Source organism: Mus caroli, chromosome 1 (assembly GCF_900094665.2).
Source record: "Mus caroli chromosome 1, CAROLI_EIJ_v1.1, whole genome shotgun sequence".
Classification (NCBI taxonomy): Eukaryota; Metazoa; Chordata; class Mammalia; order Rodentia; family Muridae; genus Mus; species Mus caroli.
Window position 1 is genome coordinate 185,253,995 of NC_034570.1, and position 23,021 is coordinate 185,277,015.

Genomic DNA, 23,021 nt, shown 5'->3' on the forward strand with positions numbered 1-23,021 from the left:
CCACATCTCTTACCCTTTACCTTACAAGAGGCATGGCGAGAGAGAAACTTTGGAAGAACAGGGCAGAGGAACCAGGACCAGTGAGGATCTGGACAGCTCTGAAGAAGCACTCAGGCTAAGGCGGGCCTGTTTGCGGTGAGACTGTAGTTGGCTAGTTCCTCTGCCGCAGTTCAGACAGAAGGGCGGCGGCGACCGCGTTCCCAGCAGTCGCAACGCCGGACTTGGCCGCAGGGTGGCGCAGCGCGGACGCGGAGCGTGGGAAGAGCGGGCGGAGCTCTCGAAGCGGAGTCCGCAGTGTTGCGCCTCCGCGGGTCGCCGCGCATTGGGGCCGCGATTGCTGTGCAGCGTCGGAAGTCGGCGGCCGCTCAGGTAGGAGCTGCGGCACGGGATAAGCCCGGTCGGCCGCGCGTGACCTCTCCTTGCCGGATCCGGCCGCACCTACCCCTCCGCTGCTGCTTCACAGGCGGGCGGGCGCGGATCGCGGCCTGGGCGGCGCAGGCCTGAGGGGCCGCAGACCGGGGCGCAAGAACCTGAACGGTGCCCCGTGACTCGGCTTCCCAGTAGGCGGCGAGCGTGTTACTGCAACAGGGGTGCGGCGACTTGGAGAAGCTTCGTGGAAGGGAAGCAGAGACAGGTGGTTGAGGGGCGAGGACCGGCGCAGTACATTCGAGACGTAGGAGCTTGCTCCTTCTAGCTCTTCAGAGGCGCGGAGGTGCGTGAGGAAAGGCCAAGGCGTAGCTTGGGACACGCAGGTGCAGCCAGAGGGGATGCCACCGGGCAGGTTCTCTGCGGTCCCACACCCTCCCATTAATAACGTGGGTGTGGTAGTGGTGATGGGAGACTTGAATGGAGCTCTGAACTGGCCACCAGCGGCCCCTGACCCGCCTGCGTAGCCACCAGCCACAAACGCCTGCGCCGCCGAGTTGGGGGAGGAGCAAGCCCTTGGGGGTAGCTGCTTTGACGACCTAGGCAGCAGCAGAGATGGAGCAGCTGAGGTCGGAGTTGTTGACAGCTCTATGTGCTGCAGTTAAAGTTCCTAGGTGGTGGGTTAGCTTTCCTTTAGGAAAAATGGGGCTATGGGGAAACAGGGTGAATTGACTCTGGACCCTTTCCTAGTTAGCATTTGCCAAACATATGGTCCACTTTCCCGCCCTGCCCCCTCCCCCTTTTAGCGTTATTTGTTTTTTAGAGACAGCAAATGACAGAGCAGAGGACAGCTGTCACAGCCAAACCTGTTGCTGCTGCATCATTTGTTGTGTCAGGATAGAGGGGTCTCTAGACCTTACCCGTCCCTTTCCCAGACTCCTGAATGCTCTCCTGCCAGGTCATATAGAGTCTGCTGTTAGCCAGGTGGTGTTGGTGTTGTGACCTCCATCTGCCACCCAACAGGGGAAGAAGAATGCAAGAGCCAGGGAAATCTTTCTGTCTTCTGGGGTGGAAGGAGCAGGTATAGGCAGGGCTGAGGCAGCAAGAGCCTGGGTTTCTTTGGCACTGGTGGCAAGAGGATTGTATGCCAGCCCCTTGGGCTGGTTTCCACTCCTGGCCTGTCAGTGGCATTGGATAACTGCATTGGTGCTAATGGTGCCACCATGTTATGCAACACTTATATAATCTCCCATGGTGATAGCTCTGTCTCTGTTCTGAGGTCACACTGATAGGGTGCCCATGTCCATGTAGGAGAAAGGATCTGTGGAAGATTTTGGATAGAGCTATTCTCCCAGCTCATCCCCAGACAGGCTCCTTCTGATCCTGGAACAGGAGGGTTTGACCAAGCAGGTTCTCAGTGTACCCCAGGAGTCTAGTAGTAAGGAAGGTGCTGACTGGGCAGTCTTCTCCATTTCATCCTGCCTAGTGAGTTGTTTGGTTAAGTGGATGCCATTCTCCCCGGCATGGCAGGTGGATATGGTGGAATGACTCCAAGATGTGGAACATATCATACATTGTGCTTGATAATAAGGATTAGTTCTGACCTTGAGGTTTTGAGCAGCAGACTAGAACAGTGATGCTGGCATTACAAGGCATTTGAAGCAGGCCTAGGGGACAAGAGGTAGCCAGGGAAGGATGTACAGGGAAGTGGATCAGACAGCAAAGATAAACATGGTGTTCTTTTACTGTACTCTCCACTGGGCTGTCCCTGGTTACCAGGGCAACAGAAGCAGTGGTGAAAATCATGCTTTCCGTTCAGTGGAAAAATCTGGCTCCTCCTCCTCCTCCTGCTCTTTCAAGTGCTGCCAACCTTACCCATTGGGAGGATGGTGTCCCTAGGGATCAAAGACTCCAGCGTCCCCCCTTTATGCCCTTCATTGTCCAATTTTTATAATATCCCCCTTTCCTGTGTCCTCTTGCTCCCCTAAAGCTCTACAGTTGGCAGCTGTGTGGGAGTTGAATACACGGGGGTGGGATGGGGGAGGGGAGGGCATGGACGTCATCACAGGGCAGGGCTAGCCAGGCGTGGGCAGAGATATGATGCAGCAATGACAGGAACATGGAGAGGGTCAGGAATTGATCAGCTCCTTGGGAGGTTGTTTTCAGAATGGTAGACAGGTGGAAAGGGGAGAGTGAGATGGCAGAGGGCCTCTGGGTTCAGGTTTGTGGGAAGTAGCAACTTGCCTCATAATTAAAGCCAGGGTTCATTCAGTGAGCAATTATTTTGCACCCCTAAATTAGGTGAGGTTCTGGAATCTTGGAAGCCACAGAGGTAGCAGTGAGCCTTGACCTTGAAGAGGTTTGTATGCACGGATGGAGGATGAGTATATGGATTATGATTCTGCATTATTATACGCCTGGGAAAGGCTGGGAGAGGTGGTACAGGCAGAAGACAGGCAAGATACAAAACTGTGGGAGTTAGAGTGAAGCCTGTGGAAATGGAAGGGAGAGGCAAGTCAGACAAGCCATTTTGGTTTGGGCACAGAACATGGGGAAGGAAGGTGCTAAAATTTTGAGCCATAATGGTTGGTAGAAATAAGAAAGTTAGTATTCAAACTTGTTCAAGGGAGACTCATTTGATTTCTTTTTCGGCATCTTTAGAATGAAGTTGGAATATCAAGTCTAGAAACATTTATGATCTATACAGAGTTTGACATGGAAGTTAGTTCTGGGAAGAGGTTCTAGGACAAGCTTTAAGGTACATGTGTATGCCTTGTTCTTATTTATTATCCCAAGACCCCTTTAGACTCTGTCAAACATCTACATTTTCTACCAGACCTATCTATTTTTAAAATGGAGTTATTTGTTTACATGTTTTTTTCTTTTTAGTAGCCATGTTGGAGTACCTGAAAAATTGACACATGCAGATGCATGCCTTCCCATATTGCATTCTTGGTCATTGCCATTCACTTAGAGCAGTAGTTCTCAACCTGTGGGTCACAACCCCTTAGGGGATAGAACAATCTTTTAACTGGGGTCACCTGGGACTATGGTAAAACACAGATAGATATTTGCATTATGATGCATAACAGTAGCAAAATTACAGTTAAGAAATAGCAATGAAGTAATTTTACGATTGCAGGTTATCACAGCTTGAGGAACTGGATTAAAGGATCAAAGCATTAGGAAAGTAGAGGCCCAAAAAGTGCTATGGGTCCTTGCCTCTGCCAGTGTGCTGTTGACATGCTTTTCTTCTATCTATCACTTACAGAGTAGAAGCACAGAGTCAGTGGACCTTGCCAGCTACACCATTCTAGATGCCTTTCTTTCCTTTCCAGGTCTTAACATCTAATATAAGGAATCTAGTTTTTCTGTCTCTGAAGCCCTCCAAAATGATGTCTACAGCCATTTACATTTTTGCTCAAGTTTCTAATTCAGCCTAGGTTTTTAGAGTAAGCAGTCTGGATCTTTTTCAGTGCTTTGTAGGGCAAGTAGCAGAAATGGAGGCCTGAATCTCACAGTAGTGGTATATAGGTACATGGTGGCCTCTGTTCCTCTTTGAAACATAAGATGCTAAAAAAGCAGGCCCCCGTGAACAAAACTGTGACCTATAGAACAGGTGCCCATTCTTGTACTTTATTGGGTATTAGAAACGTCTGTTGCTTATGTATTACCACAGTGACATGGTTAAGTAGTTGCAACAGCCATAGCCCTGCAAGCTTGAAATATTTAAGCTGTCTCACCTTTTAAGACATTTAAGATAAAAATTTGCCAACCGGGCTTTGGTGACCCAGGGTTTGAATCCCAGCACTTGGGAGTCAGAGCCAGATGTATACCTGTAAGTTCAAGGCTAGCCTGATCTACAGAGCAAATTCCAAGACAGAGAGGGAGAGGGACAGGGAGAAGGGTATTGCTGGGACTGGTTCAGACATCAAAGGTCTTGAAGATTGTGTGTATTTACAGTGACTTCATGAGAGGAAAAATAGATAGTCAGAATTATTCTGTACTGGGAAACTTCTTTTTTTCTAAGCCCTTTTTCTGGATACTGGAAGGTGTCTTGCCCTATCTTAGGGCCTAGAGTCTATCTATATAGTTCCTAAGCAGAGCTGAGTTGTGGCCCTGATTTTAAAAGTTGTTGTTCCTGCTTCTCAGGTTTGTGCAGAGAAGCAAGAATGACCCAAACCCAATCTTAGGACCAAAGAAGGGAGACTAATTGGTTCTTTAGTATCCTCCAGAATATATTCTGGTAGTTTTGTTTTGCCCTTTGTCCCCAAGTATGCCAGTCTAGATATTATCTACAAGTTGCCTCCGTGTCTTGTCTGATCATGGTGTCCATCCATGCTTTTAAGACAAGTCCTAGGTTTGGAATTGTTGGAGGAGTTGTCTGGGACTGGAATCAACCACTAGGCTGATTCTTGCACTTCATCTTCCTAGAGCCCTTTTGTTTCCTGATTTCTAACCCTTGTTGACATAGTCCTCAGCCTGGTGTTTTAAATCACTCCCATCCTCTGACTGGGAATGGGAGTGACTTAAGACTTGTTGCTGTGAGCTAGCAGCAGCACCACAGCTGGAGAAGTTTGGTGTAGGGCTGGGGTAGGAATTGAAAGATGTCAGTGGCAAGAGGAAACCACATGCTCAGATGAGTAGGGATGAGAAGGGTAGGTTTTCCCCCATTACAGTGGAGTGGGCGGGTTAGGGGCGGGGGGGGGGGGGAGAAAGGAGAAGGTGTCAGTAGAAAGAGGGTACAAAGGGTCCAGAAGAACAAAGACAGTAGCTAACAACTACCAGAGCTGCTTTTGGCTGATTATGGTGAGACTGGCTCCAGGAACTTCATCTTCCCCTCCTTTAAAAGGCCTTATCAAACACCTCTACTAGCTTCCATTTGTAGAGTTAGGATAACCCTGTACTATAGAGGTTTAAATACTGTTGAGACAAACACACTGACTTGAGTTATTTCTTTTATCATCTGGATATTCATTAAGGATCTTTGTTGGGCAGTGTGTGAAGTTCTGAGGAAACAGGAAAATAAAGCACTTACGGTCTGGTCTAGAGGTTCATCGACAGTTGAACCAATTTTTAATACCATTTGTGGTATATTTTATGGCTTAAAGGATGCCCTCATCTGTCATGTTTGTTTCTGTCACCTTTGTCCTGGATTCAGAATTTGGCACACAATAGGCATCCAGATAATTAATTGGCTGACCCATCCTTATTTGGTTTTCCTTGGAGATATGAAGAAAATAGCTGAATAGGTAAACAGAGAGGAACTCAGCAGCAAGAGTGGCATGTTTGGGAAAAGTTAATATTCTAGTATATACTGGTGATGTGATGGTATTTAAGGAAAAGGATAGAGAATGGGCATGAGAGAATCCAGGGTCAGTGGACCTATGAGGATGGTGGGTCAGAGGCTTAGCATCATCAGTTACTGCAGAGGACTGGAGTAAGAAGGCAAAACTAGTGTGGCAAGGAAAGGGACTGGAGAGGAGAGGAGAAGCTAATGTGAGGTATCAGAGGACCAGGATGAAAGTAGATATGAAACCTGTGATTCCTTCATATTCCTTCATTCCGGGGCTTTTGTGGAACAGGTAAAGTAAACACAGGAAAGCAAAGCATTTCCAGGCTGGTCACCTTGTGAACCAGCTGGCAGGGATGGAGAAAAGACAGCTCTGTTCTGCAGGCCTCCATTGATAAACTGCCAATGTATGTCCCAAAATACTACTCAATGATTTTTCTCTAGTGGGGCAAATGCATAGCAGCATATGGCTGCTCTCTGTAAGTATTTACAGTATTTGTTTTACCATATACAAAGGTAGAGTTAATGTCATAAATCTGTGTGTTTCTGTTGCCCAGTGTTTCCACAGGTAGTCAGAATATGGTCTAGAAATTCTCATTTAAATCTCCACATGTTTTCCTTTCCTCCTTTCCTGGATTTAAAGCACATCTTAAGGATGGTAGCATTTGGTAGCATTTGTATACAAACTCTATTACATATCTTCACCTTTTTTAAAAGAATATAACATGTTTGTTGCACCTTAAATAAACAAAGATATCCCTAAAAAATGACCTGTTTTATAGTAGGTATTTAAATTTTCCTAATGGTTTCATTTAAAAACAAATAAAATCCTGTTGTTTTAGGTCATGCTATGAACAGGACCCATGTTTCAATTAGTTAATAACTGTGAATATCTTGTTAATAAAGAATCTGCTTTGTAGTTCTGCATTTTAGCCTTGCTTAGTTGCTTACCTTTACACCCACCCAACTGTCAGAGTAGCTTTCCTGAGCTTCGTTCACACACTGCTATTCTTACTGTGCTTATGGTTTCTTGGCTATTCATTATTTCCTTCAGTAACCCTTTCTCCCTCCTTTCTATTCCCCTTCTCCCCTCTTTCTCTTTCCCTTCTTTTCTTTCAGGAGAAGATCTTGCTTTGTAGCCCTGGCTTGCTTGGAACCTACTACATAGACTAGATTGGCTACCTAGTGCTGAAATCATAGGTATGTGACACTAGCCCAGCTAGTAACTACTCTTGAGGACCTTCTCTATGCCAGACATTCTGCCAGACTTTGGACAGACACCTGTGTAGAGAGGTCAGAGCCTGACCATCATGGATGCTACATTTTAAACTGAGAACTACTGTCAGCTTTCTTTGTGTACCACATGCTTATGACTGGCACTTTGGTGCTGCCAAATCTGCCATGTTTTTGGGCCTGATATGCATGATGAACTCATGCCATCATTTTGTGTGGCTGATGAGAAGTGTCCATAAGAAGCCTGGTACAGTTTCCGTCACTTGCAAACTTTGCATAGCCCTGCAACTTGCCTTTTAGAGTGGCACTGGTTTGCTATTGTGTTTAACATTCTGGCCTAAGTGTATGTAGCCCTGATCGTTAAAGTGGTGAGGTTATTTGACTAATGGATTGAAGAGAGACTAAATGAAAATATTTAAAAGCTCTTCCCATTTAGTAAAGGTCTTGGCAAGTGCCCAGTGGTACCGGTATATTTATTAGAGCAACTTGGATAGCTCCGTGACTTTGCTGGCTGTGGATTGGGATAGGCTCTTGCTTCTTTTACCAGCTGGTCAGGTGACAGTCCATGTTCTCTGTGGACTGCTCTGTGTGGAAGCTGTACATTGATAAGCATCTATGCTGCTGTGGGAACCTAATCTGCCAATACAGTTCAGGCTCATATAATTTATATTTCCCTATATAAATAGTTTCTTGAGATTCTTAGATATTATTAGTTTTTGTTTGTTTGTTTTTGCAATTTCAGGTTAAGTCCAGCTATATTGTAGGATTGGAATATCTATACAGTTTTAGTACTTTTTAGTAAAACTATGTTCTCAGATATAAATATATATATATACTTTTAGCATTTATATGTTCTCTATATATTAGGATTTAATATTTTAAATTTAGCATGATACATAACTCTAGTCATGGTTAAGAATTTGATTTTTTTTTTTTTTTTTTTTTTTTTTTTTTTTTTTTTTTTTTTTTTTTTTGGTTTTTCGAGACAGGGTTTCTCTGTGTAGCCCTGGCTGTCCTGGAACTCACTTTGTAGACCAGGCTGGCCTCGAACTCAGAAATCCACCTGCCTCTGCCTCCCAAGTGCTGGGATTAAAGGCATGCGCCACCACTGCCCAGCTAGAATTTGTTTTTTAATTAAACAATATTTTGTATATCAGTTAAACTCTTGAGTATCTTCCTGTGTTGTATACAGCATTTTGGTATTATTAATACATAGTAAATACAACATTGAAAGTTGTCAGTGGCTATGATGTGTGATACTTTCTCTCTTCCTCTGTTTGCTATTCACAGTTCTGTCCTAGACAGTCCCTGCCTGCTGGGCACCCTTCCCTCTCACACATGGGCACCCTTCCCCCTCACACATGGGCACCCTTCCCTCTCACACATGGGCACCCTTCCCTCTCACACATGGGCACCCTTCCCTCTCACACATGAGCACACTTCCCTCTCACACATGGGCACCCTTCCCTCTCACATGGGTTCATGACGATACCCAGCCCTGTATCTGTTCACGTCACTGGTGTTTCTCCTTTTGAAACATTTACATTGGCTGCTGTTTTGTTATTTTGAAGAAGCCCCAGATTCTGCCTTTCAGGCTTCCTCATTCATGCTCATGTTTTCATGTCCACCTGGAATCCCACCACTCCTGGCACTTCTCACAGTGGTCACTCTGGCTTTGATCACACCTCATTGGGTGGCTCCTCATCAGTGTTGGACATAGCTGGTCCTGTCCTTTACCTGGAGGCCGTTTTCATCTTGTTTCCAGGGCATCTGTTTCTGGTCTCTTATTGCCTTCACTGGCAACACATTTTCAGTTTTCTCTCCCTGGGATTCTTCCTCTTTATCTTTTCCATCCTCACTTTTCCACATCATATCTTTAAATGCCTTACTTACAAATTAAATCTCCAGTTCATTTCAGAGTAGTCACAGATAGGAAATAGCAATGACCATGCATTTTTTTCCTGAATTTGCTTGATGAGTTTTATTTTATTACTTTCTCTATAATTTTATTTATGTTATAACTTTTCCCTAGTAAGAAGTAAAACCCTGGGTGGTGATGCTTCCCAATTTTTGTCTCTGATCCAGGCTTCCTCATGAGTTATAGACCTATATATAAGTCTGCTGGTTTAACATCTCAGTATTGATATTAATACATGTTTACCATTGAACATGTCCCAGTCTAAACTGACTTTTTTTACTCAGTTTTCCCATCACAATAATGGGAATGCTAACCTTTTCAGTGTTTATTAGAACACTAGATGTTGTATATCACTTTCCTCATTCTTGTGGTTTTTATCCCACCCATGTGCTAATCCTGCTTCCATCTGTAAAGTACCTCCCAAATCTGACCTTTCAGAACTGCTTTTCCTGCCAGCACCCTGGCCAAATTGCTGTCATCTCTGCTTCTCTGTCCCTCATAGGCTAGAGTCCTCACAGCAGCCAGAATCTTCCAGTGAAAGAGAAGTCTTATTATACCCTGATGTACTCAACCCCTAGTGGTAGCTTTTCATCTCATTCAATAAATACTGTGGTCCTCAGACCCCCAGGATGGTGTAGCTTATATCATTACTGTAGAATAGAGTCACAATGTGAGAAACACTGGAGAATAACACAGGTAATTTTAAAACCTTTGGCAAAGGAAAAAGCTGTTGAAAATTAATTGTGGTCATGTATTTTATTTAAGCTAGTATGCCAAAAGTGTTTTTATTTTTTAAGTGGGTTACATTGTTCTTGTTTAATTTACTATTTGTGCTGAGTCATAGCATATTTCCAATGGAGGCTAGTGGCTCCCATGTGTTCATCAGGACTGTAGGACCCATTTCCTGTGCTGCTGCATCTCTGTCCTCTCTGCTCTTGTTTCACTACACTTTATGCCATCATCATTGGCCGCCTTCGTGTTCCTCAAGCACTACATTAGGGCCTTTTCATTTCTACTTCTCTTGTCTGGAATCTTATTTCCACATAGCTTGTGTGATTTTTTTTTTCCTTTTTTCCTATGGGTCTTATCTTCTCTGGGGCCTTCTCATAGCTCAGCATTCTCTAGCATTCTCTGTAGCCCTTTCCATGGGCTTTTTCTCTATCATCATTAATATAATAAATATTTCTGGGGTAGTTTGAATAAGAATGGCCCCCACAGGCTCATGTATTTGAATGCTTAGTCATCAGGAAATTGTAATACTTGGGAGGGATTAGGAAATGTCCCAGTGTTGAATTAGGTGTGACCTTGTTTGAGGAAGTGTATCACTGAGGGGGGGCTCTGGGATTTCAAAGCCCAAGACAGGCCCAGGTCTCTTCCTGTTGTCTGTAGATCTAGATGTAGAACTTTTAGCACCATGAGAGAACTTCTAACCCTATGTCTCCCTACATGCTGCATGCTTCCTGACATAATGAAAGTGGGCTGAATCTCTGAAACTATAAGCAAGCCCCAATTAGATCCTTTCCTTTATACCATGGGCATGGTGTCTCTGTACAACAGTAAAACACCGACTAAGACAGTTTACATCAGTGTCTTTTCTCTTTCTGTTTACTGGAACAGGAGTTACAGGAGCAGTGATCTTTGTCAGCTTTGTCCCTTGCTCTGTTTCAGAGCAGAGACAGCAACTACAATGTAGAAGCTGTTTGTTGAATAATTAAATTGAATGAATGATTAAGAATGTTTGCAACCCTGTAGGTGCAACAACATTATGAACTAACCAGTACCCCGGAGCTCTTGACTCTAGCTGCATATGTATCAAAAGATGGCCTAGTCGGCCATCACTGGAAAGAGAGGCCCATTGGACATGCAAACTTTATACGCCCCAGTACAGGGGAACGCCAGGGCCAAAAAGTGGGAATGGGTGGGTAGGGTAGTGTGGGGGAGGTTATGGGGGACTTTTGGGATAGCATTGGAAATGTAATTGAGGAAAATACCTAATAAAAAAATATTTAAATAAATAAATAAAGAATAGTTCAAATGAGTATACTCTTGCACATTATGTGACAGTTGCCACATAAATTTAAGCATTGTATCCATGCCCATAAACATATTAAGTAATAGTTTGGTTTGACTTATTATTTTCAGCAAAAACATTTAAAAGATGTTCTAGTATATTTGTCTTCATATTAAGGTATCTCTTAAAACAGGTTCCCCAAGAAGTTCTTGCCCATATTACCTCTGCTAATTTAAATGCTTCTGACACAATGTAATATCTCTTAGGTCATATGGCTTCAAATAACAGGATTTCAGTCTTTTATCGTGAAATAATCTTCCAATGCACATGCACACACACACATACCACACAAACCAACACACATACCACATTTTCTTTTTCCATTCCCCTACTGATGGACACTGAAGTTTATTCTCACTCTTGGCTATTATGACTAGTGCTACAGTAAATACGGCATAATAATGTCTCTTTGACATACCGACTTTAATTTCTTTAAATATATTTCTCATATTAAGATCGTTGGATTATGTGGTAGTTCTGTTTCCAGGGTATTTCTTGTTCTGCTTTGTTTTTTTGGACATGGAGTGTCCCTATGGAGCCAAGACTAGCCTAGAACTTGTGATCCTCCTGTCTTAGCCTCCTGAGTGCTATGCATTGCAGGTCTGCACATTGCCATGTTTCTAGCTTTTGGGTTTTTGGGTTTTTTTTTTTTTACTTTTAAGGACCCTAAATACAATTTTTATTTTTTACCACAGCTGTACTAATTTACATTTCCACTAACGATGTGACAAGGTATTTCCTCTACATCCATCCCGGCATTTGTTACTACTGCTGCTGCTCCTGCTGCTGCTGCTGCTACTACTACTACTACTACTACTGCTACTAATTATTATTATCATTACTATTATTATTAATGATATGCTTTTGAAAATATCCATTCTCGTTAGGGTGAGGTGGCATTTTATTATAGTTTTGAATTTATATTTTCCTGATGATCAGTGACATTGAACATTTTCTTGAATACTTGTTGCCTGCTTGTCTTTTTTAAACAAATGTTTGTTTAGGTAATTTGCCCATTTTAAAATCGGATTATTTGTTTTGAGTTCCTCATATGTTCTGGATGTTGATCCTGGCAGGTAAATAGTTTGCCAACATTTTCTCAAGTTCTGCATGTTGTCTTTTCATGCTTGCTTTCTTTTCTTTGCACAAGTTTCTATACTACATATCCTCTCCAGCCACCTTCCTTAAAGAAAGAAGTGATGCCTCTTTGTGTGTGTGTGCATCCTGCCAGGGCCCTTCTCCATTTTGTTTGTTCAAGAGGCTATGGATATGTACATTTGGAGTTGTGCCCAATGATTATGAGCACACTTTTACAAGGTGAGCAGCTGGAAGGAGACTTACTGGCTTTGGCCTGGTTACAGGCCCTCTCTACTGTAATAGGGACTCTGCCCAGCTTATGTAGATCCTTCATTGTTGAACAAAGCTTGTTCCCCTTGCTCTATTTTTTGCCACTTGATTATGATCTACCCATCAGCTGCTGTCCACTGAAGCACATCCGTAAAGGTTGTTCTCTGTCCATTTCTCATTTTGGACCAAGTGGAGTAGGGATGGAAGCATGGAGTAAGATAGAGGATAGCTAATTTTAGTTACAGAGTTAAAGCATAAAAGGGAGACAGAAGGTAAGAATGTATTATAGTAACCAGAATGGGATGCAGAAAATGTCTTTTAGAAAACAGTAAACATCTCTTCCATTGTATTCCTGGCTATATCCTCAGAGCCCAGCTGTACTATTTCCACTGGGTTATTGGTAAGTGTGTTGTTAAGTAGGTGCTCAAGAATAGGCAGGACTTTGCCTATAGCACAGAGCTAGGGTTCAGAGCCAAATGGGGGGGGACTGTTGGAGCTGGGTGGCTAGCCAACTCAGAAAAGGTATATGTAGTAAAAGAGGGCTGTGTATTGAAAGAGGTGGTAGGAAGTCCTAGACCTCTCTTATTAAGAATTGAACGGAAGCTATAGTGAGGAAAAAAAAAATCTTACAGCACATAGTTTGAGATATACCAGCAGTGAATTTGCACGATCCACTTTGCAAAATACTTCCTCAGGCTGGCCCAGCTATGCAGTGCTTGCCAAGGTCATCAGTCAGCCATAAGAGCCTTTCCTCTTCTGTAGTCTTTGGGCATTGATAGTATGTAGTGTGTAGACTTTCTGGGTTTGGAAGTGCTGATCAGCAGCAAGCTCAAAGATGACCATGAGGAGGCAGTGGAGAGTGCAGAGTTTGCCACTGAATATGTGCTCCTTTAGCAGGGCAGAAACAAACAAACAAATAATTAAGAAAAAAAGATTAACCCGTCATATTCACAACGTAAGAATATTGATTTTTTTCTTTTCATTTTTATGTTTTGTTTTGTTCTGTTTGGTTTGGTTTTGAGATAGAGCTTTTCTGTATAGTACTAGCTGTCTTGGAACTCTCTTTGTAGACCAGGCTAGCCTTGAGCTCAGAGATCTACCTGCCTCTGTCTCCCATGTACTGAGACTAAAGTTGTGTGCCACTACACCTTGTTAGAATATTGATTTTCTAAGATGTGTATTTTGACTCTGATACCCAACCAACAGTAGCTATAGAGTAAAATCCAATGTGTCATATTTCTGGGAAGAGAGGCTATAGAAAGAAGTGATTAGGGTTTTGTATTACTGCAGTCTGGGCTTTAGAGAATTCCTTTACCGTTGGATTCATTAGGGTAGGCTGTCTAGAGGAGGAGGTAGCAAAATTTCATAGGCCACTTGGAAGAAAGACTAGGCAAAGGATAATTTTTAAATAAGTTATTTTATCCTATTGTTAAAAAAAACTATAAAATTATTTCTAACATTATCAAACAGACATCAGGATTTAGGATTTTGTAGCATATCTGATTTATGGTTAGGCTGTTGGAAGATTTGAACACTGGGACAGCCCAGATGGCCTTTCTGCCTTAGTGCCTTAGGTCTGTTCAGTTACAGTGTAGGATAAGAAGTACTGCAACTGGTAAAACATGTTGGCCAGGAATCAGCCCAGTGTGTTTAATAGTTGGACCACCACCAGAGGAATCACTGGGGCAAGAGGGGAAGAATCATAGGCCCCTGGAAAGGCTCAAGGACTGGCGTCGTCCTAGTTGAGACTGTTTCAGAAAGGACTTGACAGTGGGGTGGTATGAAATCAGTGAAATGTAAAAAAAAAAAAAAAAATTCATTTGTATGGTAAAGTCTTAGTGAAACTTGTTATTTTATATAGTTAAAAATATGTTAGAAAAAATTAAAAAGTATGTATATATGTAATAGAAAATATTGAACTGTATAATATGTGATAAATGCATTATTTTTAATGTGTACATATATAGAGAGATGCACAGAACGCATACACAGAGGGATAGGAGTTCCATGTAACTTGGGCCTTACTGTGGGTTAAGATCTAGAATATGTAAGAGTACTGTCCTGAAAGGGTTCCTGTGTTCTTAGCATAGACTTCAGGTTCCAGTTACTTCCCTGGGAGCTACCTCTATGAAAGCAGCTATAGTGAAGGCTTTAAGAACAATTAGGTAGGTCTGAGGCTGTTTACCCAAGTGGGGGGTGCTTCTTTCTACAGAGGAACTGGAGAGAGGGCCCAAATAGAGGCAGGGGTTATAAGCAAAGGTCTACCTCTCCCCTGTCATTTAAATATTTTCCTAGAATACAGAGGTTTAGGCCCAGCCTTTGTCCTTTGCTTCCTGCTTTAATAGCAATTTCCTTGCTCTCTAAGATTTATTCTATTTGTTTGATTTTTGTTTTGTTGTTTTGTTTTGTTTTTGTTTGTTTCCTTTCAATAGAAATCTTCCCCACATACCAAAGTCTGGGCTAGAAAGAAGCTATCCCAATGTACTTTGTCCTATTAGTGTTGTGTTTCTGGGATTCACTGAGTAAGGTAGTGGAATTCACATACTTAGGTTCCTGGTAGATGGTAGTAAGCTGACTCCTCCTCGTAGTGTCACTAAGGTCTCAGATATTGGGCTCAAAATTGCTCAGGCTAAATGTGTTCATTTGTGCACCCCTACCCCCACCCCCAAAGAAGCATTTCTCATATTGTACCCGCTTCTCTATGCCAATTGGACTGTAGAGTACTGACCCACATGCTGTACCTCACACAGAGGTTTAAATTAGGACCTTTAATCTGTAAGAGGCTTACAGCTTGTGGATAGCCAGCTGCTCTGGACTTGATATGGGCAGAACTGAGCTTTGCCTGGCTGTTGTGGGGTTCAGTAAATCATGAAGGTTGATGGTTTGGTGGCAGGAGCAGGCCCTAGGAGTGGGTGAGTAGGGCCTATGATAGAATAGGACAATGACATGTCCTTGTTGTGATGGAATGGAAGCACATAGTACTGCGGTTGGCTGCTGGTTCCTCCTGAGCATTAAACCTGAGTACAGTTTTCTCTGCAAAACATGTGCTTTCATCTCACAAATGTGAAGTTGGTATGCCCAGCACAATGCCATTCTGTGGTGGAGGAAAACTCAGCAAAGTGAGAATTGGCCCCTTCCTCATGTTACTTATAATTTATTTGAGGTGCATCCACAGGCCAAATATTTTATTTGGCTGTTAGCTGTTCACTCAGGGTAGCAAATTATAAAACTCCAAAATCATAAGCATGTGGTATTGTTAGAAATACTGAGAAAGGAGATAGCCCTGGGCTCTGAATGTCAGGATTTAGAAGTTAAGATGAAGGCAAGTCATAGAAGGTGGGAGGAAGATTGTGAACCAGGACAAAGAAGATAGATAGGCAGGCCATCCATCAGACACTAGGAATTTTATCTCTTGTTCATGGCCTCTCCCTGAAATGCCTTGTCAGTCTCACATACTTTATCATTTCATGACTTAGACCTAGCTCTTGGGTTCCTCCTTTCCCCCTACATATTGTTATTATGATTCCTAATTTTTATTGAGCACTTGCTACGTACCAGTGTTCTGTATGTGTTACATGGATTGTCCTATTACATATTCATAGCAATCTTGCCACAGGTGCTTAGTATGTAGTAGGCACTTTATAGCCAGCAAAAGGAGGTGTGTAAAGATTAACTAGTTTGTGTCTGGAATCCATGTTACATCTTGACAACTACATTCCCAGAAAGTGGAAAGCCAGTTCCCAAACCTGTGGTTGACAAACCTGTGCACACATTCAAGTTCCCAGAGGTCTCCTAAAGTCTATAAGTCAGACTAGGTACCCAGTGGTCTTGTGCTTGGGGAGAGGTTGCAGGGGCATCAGGAATTTCAGGGATTGATTCCACTGTGGAGTCTGATTTAGGAACTGAAGCTTAATCTCTATATTTCAAGGTCTCTAGTATTTGACTGAGTATCTTGTTTTTAAAATTTCCATAATACTATCTAACAGGCCCCTCCTTCATTCCTCTATAGAGGGTGACTATTTATTCACTCATTTGGAGACAGGGTATCTATCCTACCATACTCTTAACAGACACATAGTATCCTAGAAAGTAACATGTAGAGAGGAGTGGACCTGGAAGGATGGTTTTCCTGGAGCCAGCAGCCCTGTTTTCTCTGACTGAAACCTTGAGTACAGAGCCCACTGACAAAGCTCAGGATATCTCTGACTGGTTTCTCACATCTTCTACTTTCCTGGGTCCCTGCCTTCAATGGGAAAGAGAGAGGGTCACATGAGGGCATATCTTAACAAGTTCTGTTCCTCCCTGTCCCCAGCTGAACCTGAAATGGACACGAAGTGCAGAGTCGCTGGGGTGGCTGGGAGCAACCCTAAATTTAGCAAAACTGTAGCTGTTGGGGGGCCAGCCTGCAGGAGGCCAGGCCCAGTGGAGTGGACTAGATTTATAGTCAGCAAAGGGGTTAGCATTGTCTCTGCTTAGTGTCATAGGTATGCTGGGCAAGCATGAGGTTATGTAGCATAAGCCAGAACTTTGTTGGCCTGTTCTACACAGCTCCCTAGCTCTGCCCTTGGAGACTAAGCTTCACTCACACTAAGAAAACTGTGTCCCTTGGGTTTTGGTCTTCCATTTATCCACTCATCTGTCCCTCACTCGTGGTCTGGAATTTTTACTGCATAGCCTCACCGTGGACTGTAGATTTTTCTCATGCCTGTTGGCAGGCTTTGCTAACCTTTACCCCAAAGCCCCAGAGAGAAGATCTGCACTTCAGTAGATTCATTTCAGAGCAGGGGTTGGGAGAGGAAGAGCTGAGATGGCTAAGCAGGGTGTTAAGGCCCAAGATTCCTTTTTTCTTTCTTTCTTTCTTTCTTTTTTTTTTTTTTTTTTTGACTCCTAGAAAGTGAGCCAGCTGATAGTGGTTGTCACTTACCACCCAGAGTCAGTTGTGATGGTTTCGTGTCCAAGTCTTGGACAGTCAAGGACTTCTCTGTGGCCAGCTATGGCCTGTGTTCTGATATGGAGTCTGATTTAAGAACTGAAGCTTAATCTCTGTATTTCAAGGTCTCTAGTATTTGACTGTGTATATTCTGTCTTTAAGTTTTCCATAGTACTATACAGCAGGCCCCTCCTCCATGCCTGTACTGAGGATGGTACTTTATTCAGTCATTTGGTGACAGGGTTTCTATCCTACCACAGCCTAACAGACACACAGTATCAGAGATTGTAATGCAGGAGTGGACCTGGAAGCATGGTTTTCCTGAAACCAGCAGCCTGTTTTCTCTGAGTGAAACCATGAGTACAGAGCCCTGATCAGGATATCTCTGACTGGTTTGGAGGAAGTGGCTTGTGAGATGAGATAGAGTAGGTAGCAGACTTGGGACTCTGTCCTCCTACTCCTCAGATCTAATAGTGATTGCTTGGCCAAAGGAGCCTCTGTCTTCTTAGCCTCCCAGAAGATAACCTGGCTGAGTTTTCTCAGATATTTCAGAGTGGATGATTACATTGTTTGTTGGGGCTGGGATCATGTCTCTGTGCTAAGATTTGCTCATATAAATCACTGTATCTCAACCAGGAGCTGTTGAACCACTACCATAATCTTTGTCTTCTTTCCCTACTCCCATGTGTACTGGAGTCTTGATGGAGAAATACTTCAGTGTTTTACCACAGTTGTATCCAGAAAGTTGTTTCCAGGTACTCATCACAGCTCCAGCCCATTAACATACTTACTCTCCAGGCTGGTCACATGGACTACACAAGGGCTTGTTCCTGGTGGACCAAGCATGCTAATGATGCTGATCGACATGCTTAGGTGCTGATACCTTTAAGGGTAGCAAGGCAACCATTCCAAACAGGCCTCGTGTGGGAATGATTCTAGTCTAGCCTGGAGCTGTTTTCTCTTTTTTTCTGTAGTTGAAGTGTTCGTTCTGCCTTGCAGAACTTCTGCTTGCTGACGTTCTCCTGAATACAGGAAACACACACCCTGGAGAACATGATACCTGCTTCCTAGATAAAAGACCCAACCTTTCGCTAGATATGTCAGTGGCCCTCAACAGCACTCAGTAGCCATCATGGCTTTTAGTTATACATCTGCTGTTAGCAAGTTGCTTCATGCTGGGAAGGGGGAATGAGTCTCCTAAGCAGGGCCTCTGTTAGTTCTGGGTGGCAAAGGAAGGGGACACCTTGTATGTATTCTAGGACATGCTAATTTTTTTAGGTAAGTTTTTTTTTTCCTATGTAATCGCATTTTCTATACTATACAAATTGTATGCCTGAATGAAGATGTGAGTGATCCCTTGTGACTTGGAAAGAAAGAGGGGAGACATGGAGGTCAGCAGGGCAGAAGCTCAGGGACCTGGGACCCGGAGGACATGCTCGTGCTCTTCCTGGGTGCTTCAGGTATCCATGCCAACACTTTGCTGCTTGGCATTCCCTTCATCCCTTACTCTCACCACATTTCTCTGTCTTTGTGGGCAACACGTGCTTCTCTTGTGGAAAAGCTCACAGTTAGTAAGGTACTTTTGCTCCAAAGAGGGGATATAACATTTCCAAAGTATGTTTAGGTGCCTGTCTTTTTAATATTCTTCTCTTTGTAATAGAAATCACTGGGAATTATTGCATGGCAGAAATCCTTGGTGTTCTTCAAGTTCAGGTTCATTGCCTGCTGTCTATTATAGGCAATTGAGGTAAGGTTTGTGGGTTCTGCAGGTAGGTTCTGCTGTCTCAGCGGTCAAGTAGGCTGGCAGAACCAAAAGTTGCAAGAGACCTAATCAGCAAAGGCAAGTATTTGACTGGATCAAGCAAATGAGTATGTATATTTAGAAACTCACTCCAGAGGAAGAACTGTGGGTAAGCCTGCCTGCTCATCTTTGCTGTAGGTCAGAGGGCACCCAGGCCACATCCTCTTGTCCTAGGCCAGATGAGGTCATTTCCTTATGTACCCAAGGCTGCCTACACCCAACCACTGTTTCCTGTTTTGGGTCAGGAAGTGCAGGTCACTCACTCCTCTTGTGACCTCAGGGTGGCTTTTCTCATAAACCAGAGTTTTGTTTCCCTCACAGTTCAGATCTAGAACATGTCTTGGACTTGCCTGTGCCTTCTCTGACCGAAATCTTTGACAGCCATATGGAATTACAGCCCTGGAATACTGATTCCAAATTATGGATTTACTGAGTTCCTTGGTCTTGTTTTCAATGAACCCATAGCCCCTTTGTTCCACCACTTCTGTCTCATTAATAAGTGTTATTTCTTATAAAAGTGATTCCACTTCACTATATTCACAAAACACAAATCCATCTTTAGACTTAATCTCAAAAAGTGTAAATTTTGACAAAGAGTTTTGAAAGCATTTTTTTCCTGTAGGAGTAGTGTAATGTCAGCTATCTGCCATATCTTAAGATGTGGTAGGAATGTGCTTACAGGTCTATTTGTGACTTTTGGGTTTTGATTTTTTGTTTGTTTGGTTTGTTTGGGGTGTTTTGTTTTGTTTTGTTTGTAGCAGGGACAGAAGGCACTGAAATTTGTTGTTGGTAAAAAAAAACAGACTATTTGTGTAAAATTCCATTTTCTTCCAGTTTAAAAAAAAAACACATTTAAAAGCTTTGTCATTAGGGTTTTTTTTTATAGTGTTTTTACTGGCCTACAATATACATGTAAAAACAAACAAACAAACAAAACACATAATATCCTCAGTACAAGGTGTACATAGCCTGTAAACAACTCTAACATAAAGAAAAAAAATGAGACTATTACAATCTCCCAAAGATGCTTCAAAGTATTTTCTTGTCACTCACTATCCATCCAAGGGTGAATGCTATTTTAACTACCACTGGATCATTTTTACCTATTTTAAACTTTGTACACATGGAATCATGAAGAATCTCTCCTTTGTAGTCTGGTTTCTTTTAATCCTTTATTTTTGTTATATTCATCATGTTATGTGCATTTTCCTGGGAAGTATAGTATTCATATTATTTACAGACCACAATAGGTACCTCTGATACTGTTGTGGAAGAATGTATTTGCTCATGGCTTTTGGTGAAAGAATATCAACACAGACTCATATGTTCTGAACAATTATGAGACCATCACTGAGTAGACTTAATTTAGTTCTATTTGCTCTACTGCTCACCTAAATATTGTTATGTACAGTTCTCTAAACATGCATGCATATGTGTGCAAATATGCCCTATGTGTATACATTTCTGTTATATATGCTTAGAAGTGGAATTACTAGGTTGTATTTCTAAGATACTACGAGAGCAAATATACCAATCATACTTCCAGCAGCAAAGTAGGAAAGTTCCAATTGTCCCAAGTCCTTACCAGTATTTGATGTTATTTTCTTTCTCTTGCTAATTATGATAGATGCTGTAGTCTAAACATATACTTTAATACTTAGCCTCTTGCTCATTTTTATACTAGACTTGCTCATATTTTTATTACTGTTTTGTATGAAATTCAGTACTGATTATATATATATATATATGTATATATATATATATTATGTATTATAAACACTTTTTCCTTCCCATACCTTCTAGTCTACATATTTCCGGGTTATCCCCTTGAAAGTACTAGCATTGTATACAGTATTGTAGAGGATATCATATTTTTAGCCAAGTTGAAGTTGGGCCACAGTGATCAAAATCATCTACAAAGAATTCCTGAGGTGTTGGTTATGTAGGATGGAACAGGATTCCTTCAAGTTATTGGCATATGAAAACAGATATGTAAAATGAATTAGTTGTTCTAGCTAGCCCATATAAAAGGTACATAATCGTGGTATTTTATTTACAAGCTGTAAGACTAGATTTGGCAGTTTTTAAGCTATTCTAACTTACATTCCATCCATATATCCCTTGTTACTAGCGGTTTCTCCTAGCCACATGCTCATGGTCAATTTCCTCTCATGGTGGCCTCCTCCTCTTTTTGTCTCCTTTCTCTTCCTCAGGCTCCTCTTCTTCTCTGGTCTTTCCTCAGACCCCTCACTCAATCCTCAAGTCCCGCCTTCTGTCCCAATCACAGGGTTAGCCTTTTATTAACCAATTAACTTTTAACTGGAGTACAGGATTTACATAGCATCACTTGATGTATGTGAGGATCTCAGGGGCAACCAGATATTAGAGGCCAGTATTTAGCATGTGAAGACATAGCAGCACCAGGCCAAACCCCCAACACTGCTACCTTTGGGACACATCAGAATGAAAAAGTTGTTTGCTGTTTGCCATGTGGTATTCTAGGAACTTCACATAGGCTGCCCCATTTATTCCTAAATTAATCTGCTTTGTTAAGTGCTATTATTTTTTTCCAATTTTTTATTAGGTATTTTCCTCATTTACATTTTCAATGCTATCCCAAAAGTCCCACATACCCTCCTCCCCACCCCCTACCCACCCACTCCCACTTTTTGGCCCTGGCTTTCCCCTGTACTGGGGCATATAAAGTTTGCAAGTCCAATGGGCCTCTCTTTCCATTAAGTGCTATTATTAATGTTAGAAACTGCCCATATTCTAGAACCAGGTGTTCCCCAGTTCACCTTCAGTAACTCAGTGCTAGCAGCCATGTTATCACCAGCCACCAAATGCAACATATTTCCACTGTCCATATGAGTCTTACCCTTATAAAGTTCCCACCATCATACCCCTCCCTTGTCTTCACTCAGAGGCACCTCCTCCCAATAAATCTCTCGAATGAGATCTCTTGCATGGTGTGACTTTGTGGTATTCCTTGGTCCTGACCCACCAAGGTACTCTACCACTTCAAAATCCAAACAGTTACTCCATATTCAATCAATCAATCAATCAATATAATAACTCACTCAGAGAAGCTTATAAGTGCCCAGAGTCACAAACCTGGGACTCTGGCTTACAGAGTTATACTCTTCATGCTATTCTGTGCTATTCATGGTACAGAGCCACATTTCCCAGCTATTGTTCTACTATGGTACCAATCTATAAGTGCTCAGTAAATACTTCTTGAAGGAAGGAATTCAACAATGTGTGTTGGACACTCTTTACTGAGTAGGGAAGTTTGTCCTGGGAATGGGCTGCTAGTATGAGAAGTAGTAGTATTCCATACTGCTGTGTCTTTGCTTACAATATCTGTCACTGGGGAGACAGAGAGTATTTGTGGAATGGAAGAATCAGTGTACAGGTAATGGGCCCTGCTTTGCAGATGTGAGAACTGAGCAGTCAGTGTAGGGACCAAGGCTGAGGCAAGCATATCAGTTGGGGCTATAGAGATAGCCTAGAAACATTCAGTCTAGCTAAAGTATTCTGGTTGTATAGCAACAGGACAGCTAAGCTTGTGGTCAAGGAACAAGGTGCTTTGTCAGCTGGAGAGGCCATCCCAGTTATTGACAGTCAGATTAGTAGAGGTCTCAGCAGGTAGGCAAGGCTAGCAGGAATCAAAGTCAAGTAAGTAAAGATTTTGAGATTTGGGCAGTAAAATTTAGGATGGTTGGAGAGAGCCAAGAGTACTGTTGCCAGTCTGGACTCCCCTCCTAAATCAGGCCTTTCTTCTTGATAGTGTGCAGTACTTAAAGGAACATACTAAACTCAGGAGGAGCCTTACTTAAGTCAGGTTGAATCAGATGAAGTCCCTGTGCATGTCTTTTCTGACTCTTCATTTGATAGGTAAGGAAATTAAAACCCCAATATGAGCTTATTCAGTAATTAGCAGAGCTAGCACTAGAAACAGGCCCTGTAGAGTTTTTCCTACTTTCTTATGTTTTATTCAAAAATTAAAAGTTGATGGGAGTTGTGATACTGACAAGGAGGGAAGACTGAGGAAAAGGCTTT

General features: G+C 42.5%; 1 long non-coding RNA gene across 3 annotated transcripts in view; it reads left to right on the forward strand.

The window, feature by feature from the left end:
• Positions 1-278: 278 nt before the first annotated feature.
• Positions 279-23,021, forward strand: part of LOC115031511 — a 60,342-nt gene continuing 37,599 nt past the window's right edge. For 2 of the 3 annotated variants that reach the window (XR_003837148.1, XR_003837150.1), the window contains exons 1-2: positions 2,466-3,124; positions 6,779-6,859. This is a non-coding gene — a long non-coding RNA (uncharacterized LOC115031511). Of the gene's footprint in view, positions 370-2,465; positions 3,125-6,778; positions 6,860-23,021 lie in introns of those variants that run through there. The other variant, XR_003837149.1, reaches the window with a different exon arrangement.